The sequence below is a fragment of the Cebus imitator genome, unplaced genomic scaffold (assembly GCF_001604975.1).
Source record: "Cebus imitator isolate Cc_AM_T3 unplaced genomic scaffold, Cebus_imitator-1.0 Scaffold125, whole genome shotgun sequence".
NCBI classification, from domain to species: domain Eukaryota; kingdom Metazoa; phylum Chordata; class Mammalia; order Primates; family Cebidae; genus Cebus; species Cebus imitator.
In genome coordinates this window covers 3,146,756-3,163,523 of record NW_016107440.1, presented here as the reverse complement: position 1 = coordinate 3,163,523, position 16,768 = coordinate 3,146,756, and the positions used below count along the sequence as shown (strand labels likewise).

Here is a 16,768-nt window from a genome sequence, read left to right as displayed (position 1 = left end):
AGACAATCCTCAATAGATGACTTCGGACACCACTTCCAGAAGACGGAGTAAGATCCGAGGCACAGCTAAGAGGCTGAAGGGAAGGAGGCAGGACGTGTTGAGGTTTGGAAGCTCCATTATTGGCGGGACACTGTGCGAGGTGTGTACACGGGTTATTTTATCAGACCTCACGCTAGCCCACTAGGCTGGGATTGTCATTTCCATTTGGCAGGTGGGGAAAGTGATGTTCAGCTTCATCACTTGCCTGCGCCGCACAGCTGGCAGCGGAGAGAGGACTGAGACCCAGGTCTGCGTGATGTTTTGGGTGGGGGGCCAACATTTGCTAGAAGGGACAGGGCTTGAGGAACAGCTTGGAGTTACGGTTCTAGGTCTTATTTTGAGTCACAGACCTCTTCGAGGGCAGGAGTTTTAAACCTAGGGAACCTATGGGTGGCTGCTGGGGGCCTATGAACCTCCTGAAACCATCCACAAAATCCACCTGTGTGTGTATGTTTCTGAACAGAAAATCCAGAACTTTCTATCCATTCTGTAAGGGTCTCTGTCAAAAGGTTTTAGCCATTGTTCTAAGAAGTCTACAACCTTTGTAGTAGCAGGAAGAGGAAGGACTCAAAAAAACTTTAGATGGGCCGGGTGTAGTGGCTCACACCTGTAATCCCAGCACTTTGGGAGGCCAAGGCAGGTGGATCATGAGGACAGGAGTTCAAGACCAGCCTGGCCAATGTGGCAAAACTGCGTCTCTACTAAAATACAATAATTAGCTGGGCGTGGTGGCACACACTTGTAATCCCAGCTACTCCAGAGGCTAAGGCAGGAGAATCGCTTGAGCCCAGGAGGTGGAGGTTGCAGTGAGCCAAGATCGTGCCACTGCACTCCAGCCTGGTCAACAGAGGTAGACTCTGTCCAAAAAAAAAAAAATATATATATATATATATGTAATATATATATATATATATAATTTATATCTATTTATAATATATTTATATATATATTTATATATAATATTTATCTATATTATATATAAATATATAATTTATATTTATTTATAATATATACTATATATATATATATAAATATTAAGGCCGGCTGTAGAGGCAAGAGGATTGCTTAAGGCTAGGAGTTTGAGACCAACCTGGGTAGCAAAGTGAGACCCCCATCTCTACAAACAACATTAAAAATTAGCTAGGTATGGTGGCTCATGCCTATAAGTCCCAGCTCCTTAGGAGGCTGGAGTGGGAGGGTTGATGGAGCCCAGGAGGTGGAGGCCGCGGTGAGCCTGTGATTGTGCCCCTGTACTCCAGCCTCGGTGACATCATGAGGAAGAAAGAAAAGAAAACCTAGAAGAAGTAAACGAAGTAGATTAGAAAAGTACAAAGCAGGCAGGGCATGATGGCTCACACCTGTAATCCCAACACTTTGGGAGGTCAAAGCGGGTGGATCACGAAGTCAGGAGTTCGAGAACAGCCTGGCCAATGTGTTGAAACCCCATCTCTACTAAAAACACAAAAATGAGCCGGGCGTGGTGGTGCGTACCTGTATTCCCAGCTACTCGGGGGGCTGAGACAGAAGAATCACCTGAATCTGGGAGGTGGAGGTTGCAGTGAGCCAAGATTTTGCCACTGCACTCCAGCCTGGATGACAGAGCGAGACTCCATCTCAAAATTAAAAAAAAAAAAGAAAGAAAATTACAAAGCAGAAATAAAGAAAAAAGTAAAAGTGTAAGACAGTCCAGGGATCATTTTTAATAAATGGTTTAAAGGGAATGAAATGGTTTAAAAAATGAAGTAGAAAAAGTATTCTGAGTAGCTTGGAAATTATCATTAGAAAAACAGTAAAATTCAGGCCAACTGCAGTGGCTCACACCTATAATCCCAGCAGTTTGGGAGGTCAAGGTGGGCAGGTGACTAGACCCCAGGAGTTCAAGACCAGCCCAGGCACCATGGTGAATCCGCTACCCTACAAAACATGCAAAAATTAGCCAGGCATGGTGGCGCATGCCTACAGTCCCAGCTACCCAGAAGGCTGAGGTGGGAGAATCACCTGAGCCCGGGAGGGCGAGGCTGCAGTGAGCTGTGATCGTTCCACTGTACTCCAGCCTGGATGGCAGAGTGAGATTCTGTTCCAAAAAGAAAAATAAAAGAAAAACAGTAACAGTCATTGTTATACCCTGTGGCTGGTTTTCATTAGATTATGTGTAATTTTAGGCAGTAATGTATATGGTTCTGTGAAAAACAAATGCATAGTGGCCAGTTTCAAAGTGCTTCCACCTATGTCCCTCTTGGAACCTCACGACAGTCTCTACGCTGATATAGTCTGAAACAGCCCCAAAATTGCCACCGAAAGCAGAGTGGCTAGAAATGATGAAAGAGGAACTATTTTAAGACTTCGCATTCTACTTTAGTCACATTAAAAAGAGAAGCCGGCAAAGGGATTTCTGTTAAAATCCCTACCCAGGTGGAAGTAAAATTTTCAGAAACCAGGAGAGGCAACTTGCAAGAGAACATCTTGAAGAATGATTAGAAAATGTCAGAATGGATGATTTCATTTGAGGAAGGAAAGTCAATGATAGGTGTGTTCTATTTTAAAAATCACAAGAAATATGATCATTGCTTATTTAGGACATGATGAGAACTGCATAATGTAAATGGTTGTATGAGGCCGGGCGTGGTGGCTCACACCTGTGATTTCAGCACTTTGGGAGGCTGAGGCAGGAGAATCACCTGAGGTCAGGAGTTCGAGACCAGCGTGGCTAACGTGGTGGCCAGGCGCAGTGGCTCACACCTGTAATCCCAGCACCTTGGGAGGCCGAGGTGGATAGATCATGAGGTCAGGCGGTCAAGACCATCCCCGCTAACACACTGAAACCCCATCTCTACTAAAAATACAAAAATTTAGCAGGGCGTGGTGGCACGTGCCTGTAGTCCCAGCTACTCAGAAGACTGAGGCAGGAGAATTGCTTGACCAGGAGGCAGAGGCTGCAGTGAGCCAAGATTGTGCCACTGCGCTCCAGGCTAGGTGACAGAGTGGGACTCCATCTCAAAAAAATAAATAAATAAATAACATGGTGAAACCCCTCTCTACTAAAAATACAAAAATTTAGCAGGGCGTGGTGGCACGTGCCTGTAGTCCCAGCTACTCAGAAGACTGAGGCAGGAGAATTGCTTGACCAGGAGGCAGAGGCTGCAGTGAGCCAAGATTGTGCCACTGCGCTCCAGGCTAGGTGACAGAGTGGGACTCCATCTCAAAAAAATAAATAAATAAATAACATGGTGAAACCCCTCTCTACTAAAAATACAAAAATTAGCCGGGTGTGATGGCATGCACCTGTGGTCTCAACTGCTGAGGAGGCTGAGGCAGGAGAATCACTTGAACCTGCGAGGCAGAGGTTGCAGTGAGCTGTGATTGCACCACTGCACTCTAGCCTGAGCCACAAAGCGAGACTCCATCTCAATAAATAAATAAATAAAAATAAAATAAATGGTTGTAGGAGATGTGAGAATGAGGACCAAGTAAGAATGTCACAGACACATACACACACACACACACACACACATACACACACACACACACACACACACACACACACACACACCCCATCCCTTCCTAGCTATCTGCAGGTAGGTACAGGTAGGGGGTAGGTGCTCCCCTGCACTGGCCCAGAGAGTGGTAGACTCGCAGACTCAAAACCTATGATGATGAATTGGGGTCTCCCTGCCCCCACCTAGTCTACCAGCATCATGGACTGCCCCCTACCAAATATATCTGGAGAATGGCAGCCCTCCCCTCAGCCAAATACAAAGACTTGGTTAGGGAACGGAGATCAGGTCCACCCTGGGAAAGCTGGACTTTCTCTAATCCTGGCTCTTTTGGGCCCAGAAGGTTCTGCTCTTTGGGGTGGTGCCAACCACGCCTCCGACATAAATGACTACCGTTACAGCTGACTCGTGCATAAGCTGGGAGGGGATTTTCTATCCTCCTGTCTTCCCTTCCTGGTGAGAAAGTGGCCTTTTATCATAAAATACATCATAAATACATCATTTCAATTATGCCATGAAAGGAGATTAATATTAGCAAGTTAACATCGGCAAGGCTATGGTTTGCTTCTCTGCTTCTTCTTCTTTTTTTTTTTTTTTTTAGAGTTAGTCTCGCTCTGTTGCCCAGACTGGAGTGCAGTGGTGTGATCTCAGTTCCCTACTACCTTCACCTCCCAGGTTCAGGTGATTCTTCTGCCCCAGCTTCCCAAGTAGCTACATGCCCGGCTAATTGCTGCTTTATTTTTAGTAAAGACTGGATTTGCCATGTTGTCCCGGCTGGTCTCGAACTCCTGACCTCAAGTGATCCAGCCACCTCGGTCTCCCAAAATGCTGGGATTACAGGCTGGATGTTCTAGTTTGATCCCAGATCAGCAGCTGTGCCCAGTGCCAAGAGGGTGCTCCACCTGTGGGGGCGGACAGGAGGAAGAAATTTCACAGGCAAGAGAGCCCAGGCGGAGACTGAAGAGGGCAAAACCCAAACAGAAAAACTTCAGGACACCCGCTGCAGCTGCCTGTGTAAACCTGAAAGTCGAAGTGATACGGAAGATACAAAATTGCTTTGGCTTTTTCTCTGGGTCCTGCTGGTCTGTGGTCTGCCGATGGTAATCTCTCCTCACCTTCTAGCACAGCTGGGGTGTATCTTTCAAAGGCTGCAGGGTTTGGCAGATCTAAACCATTTGCCTGGACGTTCCCCTTGCTATGTGATCGGCCTCATCTGTCTGAAACCTTGCTGACCCCGGCTTATCTGGTGTGGGACCAAATGTCCCAGGAGTCTCTGCATCCTCTTCAGAGTGACCTGAGCATGTCCACTATCCCTGCCCCCACCAGCCCCAGGCTGACCTCCACCTGGCCCTCAACTGCATGGGCCGTGATGAGGTACATTCCTTTCGAATCCAGGCCCTCCCTGTCGTTTGGAAGATTGGTGGAAATAGCTTGCTTTCCAAAAGGAGGTAGTGAGAAATGGCTTCGGGAGTTTCTTAAATCCAGTTGTAAAGATTTGGAATTAGGAAGTTAACAGCATGGTAAGGAAGGGGTTAGGAGAGTGCTTACAGAGGAAACCACTATCCCCCCACCTTTCAAAGAGAGGAGGAGTAAGGAGTACCATTGCAGTTGCGTCCATGGCGTAGAGAGCATAGTGACAGATCCCACGGCATGATTGGCAGAGACTTCAGATCCAACGATGAAATAGATAATGAGCTAAAGAGGAAGCAAACCAGACAGAAAAAGAGTATCCGTTTAGAAAGGGAATGTTCACACTCCAAGCAGGTTTTTGTTAAGAAATGTAGCAGTTCTTTTGTGCTCACTTTGGCAGCACATATACTAAAATTGGAACAATACAGAGAAGATTAGCACGGCCGCTGCACAAGGATGACACGCAAATTCGTGAAGCGTTCCACATTTTCTTCCGTTTTCTAATATCCAAGACTGTGGAGAAAGTGACACTCCTGTAAGTGAAGTCACTGATCCTGTTAAGGAATGTTCCTACTTCCAAACCCATTTCCACCTCCTCCTCCAAAAAAAATTTAAAAAAAAAGAAATGTAGCAGTTTTTTTTAATTTTTTTTTTGAGACAGAGTCTCACTCTCTTGCCCAGGCTGGAGTGCAGAGGCACCATCTTGGCTCACTGCAACCACCACCTCCAGATCCAAGCAATTCTCCTGTCTCATCCTCCCAAGTAGCTGGGTCTACAGGCCCCACCACCACACCCACCTAATTTTTTTTTTGTATTTTTAGTAGAGAGGGGTTTCACCATGTTGGCCAGGATGGTCTCGAACTCCTGACCTCAAGTGATCCCCCATGACTTGGCCTCCCAAAGTGCTGGGATTACAGGAGTGAGCCACCATGGCCAGGCAGGAATATAGTATTATTAATGTTTTCTTCCTTTAAGTGAGACAGGAAAGCCAAATAAAAATGTTCCAGGTAGGACTCAGCTACAAACGATTAAGGATGGCAGCTGCCTCTTAAAAAACAAAAAAAGGCCAGGTGTGTCAGCTCACACCTGTAATCCCAGCACTTTCAGAGGCCAAGGCAGGTGGATCACCTAAGGTCAGGAGTTCAAGACTAGCCTGGCCAACATCATGAAACCCCATCTCCACTAAAAATACAAAATTATTCAGGCATGGTGGTGTGCATCTGTAATCCCAGCTACTTGGAGGCTGAGGCAGGAGAGTCACTTGAACCTGGGAGGCGGAGGTTGCAGTGAGCAGAGATCATGCCACTGCACTCCACCCAGGACAACAAGAATAAAACTCTGTCTCAAAAAATACATACATATATACATACATACATACATATAAAAAAAAATCACATGAGCATGGTGGCATGTACCTGTAGTCCCAGTACTCCAGGATGCTAACATGAGTGGATCACTTGTGCCCAGGAGGTTGAGGCTGCAGTGAGCTGTGATTGAACCACTGCACTTCCAGCCTGGGTCACAGCAAGACTTTGTCTATTTAAAAAAAAAAAAAAGAGGCCAGGTGTGGTGGCTCACACCTGTAATCTAGCCCTTTGGGAGGCTGAGGCAGACAGATCACCTGAGATTAGGAGTTTGAGACCAGCCTGGCCCACATGGCAAAACCTCATGTCTGCTAAAAATACAAAAATTAGCCAGGCATAGTAGCGTGGGCCTGTAATACCAGCTACTTGGGAGGCTGAGGCAGGAGAATCACTTGAACCCAGGAGGTGGAGGTTGCAGTGAGCTGAGATGGCGCCACTGCACTCCAGCCTGGGTGACAGAGCAAGACTCTGTTTAAAAAAGAAAGAAAGAAAAGAAAAAAGGACGGCAGCATGTTTCAAAGAGAAGCAGAGAAGACTTATTTGGGAAATTCATTAACGTCAGTGTTTTTTCTCTAATTACTACACTTTATTATTTAGAGCTATTTTAGGTTTATGGAAAAATTGAGCAGAATATACAGAGCGCTCCCATATTAACCCCTCCCATCACAGAGTTTCCTCTGTTACTAAGGGCTTGGCTTGCTGTAGAGTGGGACATTTGTTACAACTGATGAAGCAGTTTATTTTTCTATTTTTTTATTTTTTTGAGACGGAGTTTCACTCATGTTACCCAGGCTGGAGTGCAATGGCGCGATCTCGGCTCACTGCAACCTCCGCCTCCTGGGTTCAGGCAATTCTCCTGCCTCAGCCTCCTGAGTAGCTGGGATTACAGGCACGCACCACCATGCCCAGCTAATTTTTTGTATTTTTAGTAGAGATGGGGTTTCACCATGTTGACCAGGATGGTCTCGATCTCTTGACCTCGTGATCCACCTGCCTCGGCCTCCCAAAGTGCTGGGATTACAGGCTTGAGCCATCGCGCCCGGCCTTGATGAAGCAGTTTAACACATCATTGTTAACTCAAGCCCATAGTTTACGTTGGAATTCATTCTTTGTGTTGTAATTTATGGACTTGTTAATCTAAAAATAAATGTGTTTTCATAGGAGAGATTATAAGTAGATAAAGAGACTCAAAAATTTATATAATTCCAAAAAAAGCATGGATAAAAAAAAAAAAAAAAGCCCTTTAAAAGTCCCTTCTGATGGCAGGACTCTTGGGTTCTAGAATGGCCTGGAGCTCTCAAGAACAACGGTTTAGAAACTAGGCATGACAAAGGGTGGTCAAATCTTTCAGTCCAGGGTATAAAGTATCTTTAAAAATATTATGTTCTTAGTACCACTGAATTATACACTTAAAAATGGTTAAAATGGGCTGGATGTGGTGGCTCACACCTGTAATCCCAGCACTTTGGGAGGCTGAGGTGGGAGGATGACTTGAGCTAGGAGTTCAAGACCAGCCTTGACAACATAGCAAGACCTTATCCCCACAAAAAATAAAAATAAAAAAATTAGCCAGGTGTGGTGGTACATGCCTGTGGTCCAGACATTCAGGAGGCTGAGGTGGGAGGATTACTTGAGCCTGGGAGGTGGAGGCTGCAGTGAGGTGAGCCGTGACCGCATAACTGCACTCCAGCCTGGGCGACAAAACAAGACCCAGTCTCAAAAATAAAAGGTTAAAATGGTCAATTTTATGATATGTACATTTTACCATAAGAAAAAAAAAAAAACGTTTTACAGAAGAATTACCCAAGAGCGCTCATCCACAGTGGTGTGACTCAATCAGCTGGGTGGAAACAAATTTCCAGGGCAGGAAGCTGTGAAATAGTCATTTCTGAATAAGCAAGATGAACGCCTGTGAGAGGGCTCGTTAGCAAGTCATGCTTCGGCTGACCCAGCAACATCAGCTTTTACAACAGTGATGCTGTAGGCATGGCTTCTATTCAGATACAGGCTCCCTTCACAGGAGGAAGGTGGAAGAGGCTCCTATGAAGGTTGCTTTCCTGGCCTTCTGACGTCTCTCAGGCCAGCCCTCAGCAGTGAGCCCACCCACAAGGCCATCCACCTGCTCAGGATCCATTGGGAAGGCAGCTGTCCTCTGGGATGATCCTGGCGCCGTATTGGAAGAAGTCCATCTGTGGAGGCCGTCAGAGATTTGATCACCTCAGCCACTTCCATATCCTGGGCTTGGTTTGATCAGGGAGAACAACTGAAAGATAAATTACAGTTATAAACTGTGGGCGGGGACAGTGGCTTACACCTGTAATCCCAGCACTTTGGGAGGCCAAGAAAGGAGGATCATTGATCATTTGAGGAGCTCAAGACCAGCCTGGTCAAGAGAGTGAGACCCTGTTTCTGAAAAAGAAAAAACACAAAGCTCAAGCTCAGGAGTTTGAGACCAGCCTGGGCAAGCTTTAAACAAAAAAATTTGCTTGGGAGGCTGAGGTGGGAGGATCACTTGATCCTGGGAGACGAAGGCTGCAGTAACCTTATGATGGCACCACTGCACTCCAGCCTGGGTGACAGAGCGAGAACCTATCTCAAAAAAAAAAAAAAGACTTGGCAGGGTTGAATAAGACTGTTTTTGTCACAGGGCTGTCTTTAATAAATGCTAGTCACTTTTTTTTTTTTTTTTGAGACAGAGTCTGGCTCTGCCACCCAGGCTGGAGTATAGTGGTGCAATCTCAGCTCACTGCAACCTCCACCTCCCAGGTTCAAGCGATTCTCCTGCCTCAGCCTCCCAAGTAGCTGGGATTACAACCACCCACCACCATGCCTGGCTAATTTTTGTATTTTTAGTAGAGATAAAGTTTTGCCATGTTGGCCAAGCTGGTCCTGAACTCCTGACCTCACCTGATCCGCCCGCCTCTGCTTCCCAAAGTGCTGGGATTACAGGTGTGGGCCGCTTGGCCTGCCCCCGCAACACTTTTTTTTTTTTTTTTTTTTTTGAGACAGGGTCTTGCTTTGCCACCCAGGCCAGAGGGCAGTGACTGAACACAGCTCACTACAGCCTCTACCTCCTAGGCTCAAGCAATCCTCCTGCCTCAGCCTCCCAAGTAGCTGGGACCACAGGCATGCACCACCACACCCAGCTAAGCCACTATTATTAGTAAATGTTTGTTGAACAAAACTGACTTATACCTCAATGTCTGATTACTCTTCCTACGTTTTCACTTTTTTTTCCATCACTCTTTTGATCAAAATCTCTCAGAAGCTGGACATGGTGATGCGTGCTTGTGGCCCCAGCTACCTGGAGGCTAAGGTAGGAGGATCCTTTGAGCTCAGGAGTTCAAGACCAGACTGCGCAACATAGCGAGACCCTGTCTCAGAATGAATGAATGAATGAATGAATGAAAAAATCTTCCAAGGTCCTCTTTTACGTGGATAAAACCCCAATTTCTTAGCTTAAGTAGAATTCTTTTTTCCTTTTAAACCTAGAAGGAGCTTTATTGCTAATTTATTTTCTTTCTTTTTTTTTAGATTTGCCTTGGCATATACACCTTTATATATATATATATATATATATATATATATATATATAGTTTTAATTGTAAATAGCTTTTGGTGTACAAGTGGTTTTTGGTTACATGGATGAGTTGTATAGTGGTGAAATCTAGGAGGATTTATTTTATCTCTGTTTAAGAAGCACATTGTGGATTGTTTAAATGTTTCTTTAAATGCTATTTTTGTAAAGCTTATTTTGTAATTACTAGCTGGTCACAGAAAATGAATCCATCAGAATGAACTTCTTAGTGAGCAGCTCTGAAAACCTACCCAGAATGCAGTGGTTTCCAGTCCCGGCTGCCTGTTAAAATCGCCTGGGGCCTTTAAAAATACACCAGCGCCTGGGCCCAACCCCCAGAAATTCCAATCTAATAGGTCTGGGTCGTGGCTGAGCACTGGGTTTGGTTTTTTTTTTTAAGCTCCCAGGTGAGTCAAACGTGCAGCCAGTGTTGAGTGGTGCTGTTGTCACCTCTGCTTCTTGATACCTGGGCCTTCATCTGTCCAACTCCTCTGCAACCACACAGTTCTCAGGTTCTTTCTCCTGGGCCCTGTTTGCCTGGGATAGGCTGAACTCACCCACCCCAGTTCCTGCCCTGAAGCAATTGTACAGACATACCTTCTAAGGCAAACAAGCCTTGTCTTCAAATCAGGCCACAAACACACCTTGACCCGCCCTTATAACTTCCTGGATTCTTGATCCCGTTTATGGCTTACTGATAACATCCTGGACGGAGAACCAGTTTGGGACTTTCGGTGACCTAGTTACTCCTTGGCTGGGGCTGGAAGTTCGCGTTCTGGGCCCTTTCATGGGTCTGGGCTCTTTGATGGTTCCAGAATGGCAGTGATTGATTTTTTTTCCTTTGGTCCTTGGTGCTGCACCCCCTGAGTGCCACCCTGATAGGCTCTAGCTTCTCAGCTTTCGCAAACTGGAGCTTTCATTTTGTAGTTCTAAACCCCCTCGTCCCCACCAGCCCCTGACCTCAGCCACTGGGGCCTTACAGGTCACCAGCTTCCACTTACCTTCTATATGTGCCTTATCTGCTATGCACCACACCCCACCCATGATGATTTTCTGCACCTGTGGAGTTTGTGCTGTTTCTGCTATTTGCCTCCTTAATCAGGCACCCCGTTCTTCCACCTGTCATTAAAATAGCACAGTTAAAATAGCTGACCACCCTAATTTGTTTTTTATAGAGACCAGCTCTCTATAAAATACAAATTAGTTAGCCAGGTACAGTGGCTCACGCCTGTAATCCCAGCACTTTGGGAGGCCAAGGTGGGTGGATCACCTGAGGTCAGGAGTTCGAGAACAGCCTATCCAACATGGTGAAACCCTGACTCTACTAAAAATACAAAAATTAGCTGGGCATGGTGGCTCACACCTGTAGTCCTGGCTACTCCGGAGGCTGAGGCACAAGAATCACTTGAACCTAGGAGGCAGAGGTTGCAGTGAGCTGAGATCACACCACTGCACTCCAGCCTGGGCAACAGAGTGAGAGTCGATCTCGAAAAAAAAAAAATTAGTCAAGTGTGCACACCTACAGTCCCAGCTACTTAGGGGGCTGAGGCAGGAAGATCCTCTGAGCCCAGGAGTTCCAGGCTACAGTGAGTTGTGATAGTGCCACTGTACTCCAGCCTGGGTGACAGAGCAAGACCCTATCTCTTAAAAAAAAAAAAAAAAGAATAGGCTGGAGGCAGTGGCTCACACCTGTAATCTCAGCACTTTGGGAGGCAAAGGTGGGTGGATCACAAGGACAGGAGTTCGAGACCAGCCTGGCCAACACAGTGAAACCCTGTGTCTACTACAAATACAAAAAGTAGCTGGATGTGGTGGCAGGTGCCTGGAATCCCAGCTACTTGGGAGGCTGAGGCAGGAAAATTGCTTGAACCCAGAAGGCAGAGGTTGCAGTGAGCTGAGATTTTGCCACTACACTCCAGCCTGGGTGACAGAGCAAGACTCCATGTCTGAAAAAATAATAATAATAACAAATAAGTTCTAAGGTGTAAAAACATGAGTTTAAGGACTGCATTTATTCATTAGAAGGGTATGCAACATAAAACAAAAGGACTGCACCTAATGGCTGTATCCCATTGTTAAAAAACTGACATATATAATCACAGTTTATTTCCCTATTGTTGAAAATTTAAGCGATTTTCAATTTTCGAATGTTATAAATAAAACCCAGCCAACTAACCATAGTTACAAATGTTTAGGAACTTCTTTAATTATTTCATTAGGATAAATTTCCTAGAAGTGGTATTACTGGCTCAAAGGTATAAATATGTTTAAGCCTCTTGAAATGCACATTCAAGTTGCTCCCCAGAAAAGATGCACTAGGCCAGGCAGGTGGCTCACGCCTGTAATCCCAGCACTTTGGGAGGCCGAGGCAGGCAAATCACCTGAGGTCAGGAGTTCAAGACCAGCCTGGCCAACAGTGGTGAAGCCCCGTGACTACTAAATATACAAAAATTAGCGGGGTGTGGCAGCCGGCACCTGTAATCCCAGCTCCCCGGGAGGCTGAGGCAGGACAATTGCTTGAACCTGGGAGATAGAGGCTGCAGTGAGTCGAGATTGTGCCACTGTGCTCTTGCCTGGATGGCAGAGCAAGACTCCATCTGAAAAAACAAGCAAAATGAAAAGTCGCACCAGTATCTACTTCTACCACAAAGATCCGAAAGTGTGTTGTTCACAGGGCCTGTGCCTGTGTGGTTTCAGCAGTTACAGTTCCAAATTTCACAAGACTCCTCCGCAGGACACAAGTCCAGTTTTCAGCAATGAATGTGGAAGGCGGTGGAGAAGTACAAAACTTGTATGGCTCTCGACAAATCGTGGTTGAAAGCAACACTAGTTTCGGTGTCCAGCAGTTAGTTCACAGACTGTCCACCTTCCATGGTCATTGCCCCTGATACTGATTTGCAGTTCCCAATAATGGACGCTATTATTAGGGACAAGGGCTGCTGTCTCTTGCTGGGCATGATAGGACTTCAGTGCACAACTCACATGCTTTGTCACTGTTGAGTGTTGTGAGCGTTGACAGTCTGGCTCTGCCTTTGCCTCTGGAGTAACTGCTGTGCTTTGTTTGTATTGAAATAAGGTACTTTAATCATTAACACATTGAATATCATGATCAGGTTTTCTGCAAGTTCAAATTATAATGTCAATGCCAGCATGACCCAGTGGTTACTGAAAAGGAAGGCTAGGCAACTGTGTTATTTTAATGACGGCTAGACAGGAGTGCCTGATTAAGGAAGCAAAGAGCAGAAGCAGCACACACTCCACAGGTGCGGACGATCGTGGGTGGGTGTGGCGGACAAGAGATCTCACAAGTCTGTGGTGAGACAGGCAAGTCTTTCTCAATCAAAAGGTTTTTTGGGCTTTTGTTTTTTAGACACGGTCTCACCCTGTCACCCAGGCTGGAGTGCAGTGGCGTGATCACGGCTCACTGCAGTCTCAAACTCCTAGGTTCAAGCCATCCTCCTTCTTCAGCCTCCTAGTAGCTGGGACTACAGGTGGGCACCACTATGCCCCATTAATACTTTTATTTTTTTTGTGGAAACAGAGTCTTGCTACGTTGCCTAGGCTGGTCTTGCACTCCTGGGCTCAAGAGATCCTCCCAGCTTGGCCTTCCACCTTAGCCTCCTGCCTCGGCTTCACCTGGCCAAAAGTTTTTCTGTTTCTTCAAAAGACACCAAAAAGGCTGAGTGTGGTGGCTCACATGTATAATCCCAGCACTTTGAGAGGCCAAAGTGCAATCATTTGAGGCCAAGAATTTGAGACAGCCTGGGCAACATAGCAAGACCCTATCTGTAAAAAAAATAAAAAGATTAGCCAGGCAGGATGGTGCACACCTGTGTCAGCTGCAGGGAGGCTGAGGCAATGAATCACTTGGGTCTAGGAGTTCAAGCCTGCAGTAAGCCCTAATGGCGCCACTGCCCTCCAGCCTGGGTGAGGGGAAAAAAAAAGACACCAATATGCTCAGTGGAAAGTGATGGCTCATGAATTAGACTTAGCTTGAGTGGCTGGGCGTGGTGGCTCATGCCTGTAATCCCAGCACTTTGGGAGGCCGAGGCAGGCTGATCGCCTGAGGTCAGGAGATTGAGACCAGCCTGACCAACATGGTAAAACCCCATCTCTACTAAAAATACAAAAATTAGCCAGGTGTGGTGGCGGGCGTCTGTAATCCCAGCTAATACTGGGAGACTGAGGCAGCAGAATCACTTGAACCCAGGAGGCAGAGGTTGCAGTGAGCCAAGATGGCACCACTGCACTCCAGCCTGGGCAACAGAGTAAGACTCTGTCTCAAAAAATAAAGAATTAGCTTGAGCATACCATGCTAAGGAACACATATTATCATATCATTCCCTTGACTGCTCTATGAAACATCAGTATATCCAAGAATGGGTTAGATCATACCAACAACAGTCACAATGAAGGAGACCAGAAAATGCCACTTTGGCATATTGATTCTTTTGAGCTGAAGGCAAATGAGAAACAGCAGATGCAGGAAAGGCTCTCTGTCCTCCTCCCATCTGTCTAAAAATAAGGCATGTATTTCCCCTTGAGACAGGTAACTCTCCCTTCTCCTCCAAAGAGAAGAGCGTATTGATCACTGGACACAGGGAGAAGATATTAAGAACAGTTTGCATAAACAGACCTTACTAATGAAACCCTTATCTTCCATTAGTTCCCCCATATATTTCTGTTGTTGTTGTTTTTGTTACTGTTTTGAAACAGAGTCTCACTGTCTCCCAACATGGAGTGCAATAGCACGATCTCTGCTCACTGCAACCTCGGCCTCCCAGGTTCAAGCGATTCTCCTGCCTCAGCCTCCCAAGTAGCTGGAATTACAGGTGCCCACCACCACGCCCTGCTAATTTTTGTATTTTTAGTAGAGACAGGGGTTTCACCATATTGGTCAGGCTGGTCTCGAACTCCTGACCTCAGGTGATCCACCTGCCTCAGCCTCCCAAAGTGCTGGGATTACAGGCATGAGCCACTGTACCCACTCAGTTCCCCCACATATTTCTTTTTTTTTTTTTTTTTTTGAGACAGAGTTTCGCTCTTGTTACCCAGGCTGGAGTGCAATGGCGCGATCTCGGCTCACTGCAACCTCCGCCTCCTGGGTTCAGGCAATTCTCCTGCCTCAGCCTCCTGAGTAGCTGGGATTACAGGCACACACCACCATGCCCAGCTAAATTTTTTGTATTTTTAGTAGAGACGGGGTTTCACCATGTTGACCAGGATGGTCTCGATCTCTTGACCTCGTGATCCACCCGCCTCGGCCTCCCAAAGTGCTGGGATTACAGGCTTGAGCCACCGTGCCCGGCCAGCCCCCATATATTTCTAATTACTTCTTATGATTGTCCCTTGAAGCCCAAACTGCTTTGTTTTTATTTATTTTATTCTATTTTTACCTAGCAGCTGTAGCTCAAAGGACTTTTTTCCTTGTGAAAATGGTATATAAGCCCCCAAGTCCAACTGCTTCTTTGAGTCTCATTTCCTTTCTGTAAATGCTGTGTCTATAACTGTTAAACAAAAATTTTATCTTTTTTCCTGTTAAACTGTCTTTTGTTCATTTAATTATCACACCTCAGTTACTGAATATAAGACAGCAGAGGGAAGGTTTTTCCTCCCCAACAATGACAAAATATCCTCTCTACTTTTTTTTTTTTTTTTCCTAAGACAAAGTCTCACTCTTGTGCCCCAAGCTGGAGTACAATGGTGCGATCTGGGCTCACTGCAACCTCTGCCTCCCGGGTTCAAGCAATTCTCCTGCCTCAGCCTCCCACCACCACACCCTGCTAATTTTTGTATTTTTTAGTAGAGATGGGGTTTCACCATGTTGGCCAGGCTGGTCTTGAACTCCTGACCTAAGGGATCTGCCTGCCTCAACCTCTCAAAGTGCTGGGAAGACAGTCATGAGCCATCATGCCCAGCCTGTTTTCTCTACTTCTTAGGTACTTTTACCAATAAAAACTAACAACAACAAAAAAAATCAAATTTCAAATCATCCTCTTGATTTCTGTGAGGATTTTAATGAAACTATAGAAAACATAAAACAAAGTTATTGGTATATAGTTAGTATTGATATATTATCCAAATATAAACTGGGCCTTGCTGGTCTATTTGCATATACGGCAAATAGTACACTTGTAAATTTTGGAAAATTTCATTCCATCTTTATACTTCTTACCAAAGACAATAAAAAAGATCTTCCTTATGCAATGTCCTGCACACCTTATATGCCACATCGCTAAAAAGGAGTGTGGCTTGCTTACCTGTGACATTGAGGCTTTCATTATGAGAGTTTTGGTCATTTGTTAGTTTCCTCAAAGTGGCAGGATTACTTAATAAGATATTAGACTTTATAAAAATGGAAGGAAATAGTCTCCTTAGACATGTGCTTGTAAGATGGCTGTCTGGCTGCCAGCTATAAACAAGTATTATTATTATTATTATTGTTATTATTATTGAGACAAGGTCTTGCTCTGTTGCCCTGACTGGGGGCAGGGACACGATCATAGTTTACCACAGCCTCAAACTCCTGGGTTCGAGTAATCCTCCCTCCTCAGCCTCCCTAGTAGGGGGGACCACAGACGTGCATAATTAAGCTGGGCAAATTTTTTTATTACTCGTAGAGACAGAGGTCTTGTTATGCTGCTCAGGCTGGTCTTGAACTTCTGGACTGGACTCAAGAGATCCTCCCGCCTTGGCCTCCTAAAGTGCTGGGATTACAGGCAGGTAATTAAATATTGTCTATAAAGTTGTATTTTCAAAATGTGAGACAAGGGCCGCATGCAGTGGCTCATGCCTGTAATCCCAACACTTTGGGAGGCTAAGGCAGGCAGATCACCTGAGGTCAGGAGTTCAAGACCAGCCTGGCTAACATGGTGAAACCCTGT

At 45.7% G+C, this 16,768-nt stretch overlaps 1 non-coding gene across 1 annotated transcript; it reads left to right on the top strand.

Annotated features, from left to right (window-relative positions):
• Positions 1-5,327: 5,327 nt before the first annotated feature.
• On the top strand, positions 5,328-5,434 carry LOC119472985. Its single transcript, XR_005202154.1, has one exon. It is a non-coding gene; the product is annotated as a U6 spliceosomal RNA (small nuclear RNA).
• Positions 5,435-16,768: the final 11,334 nt, after the last annotated feature.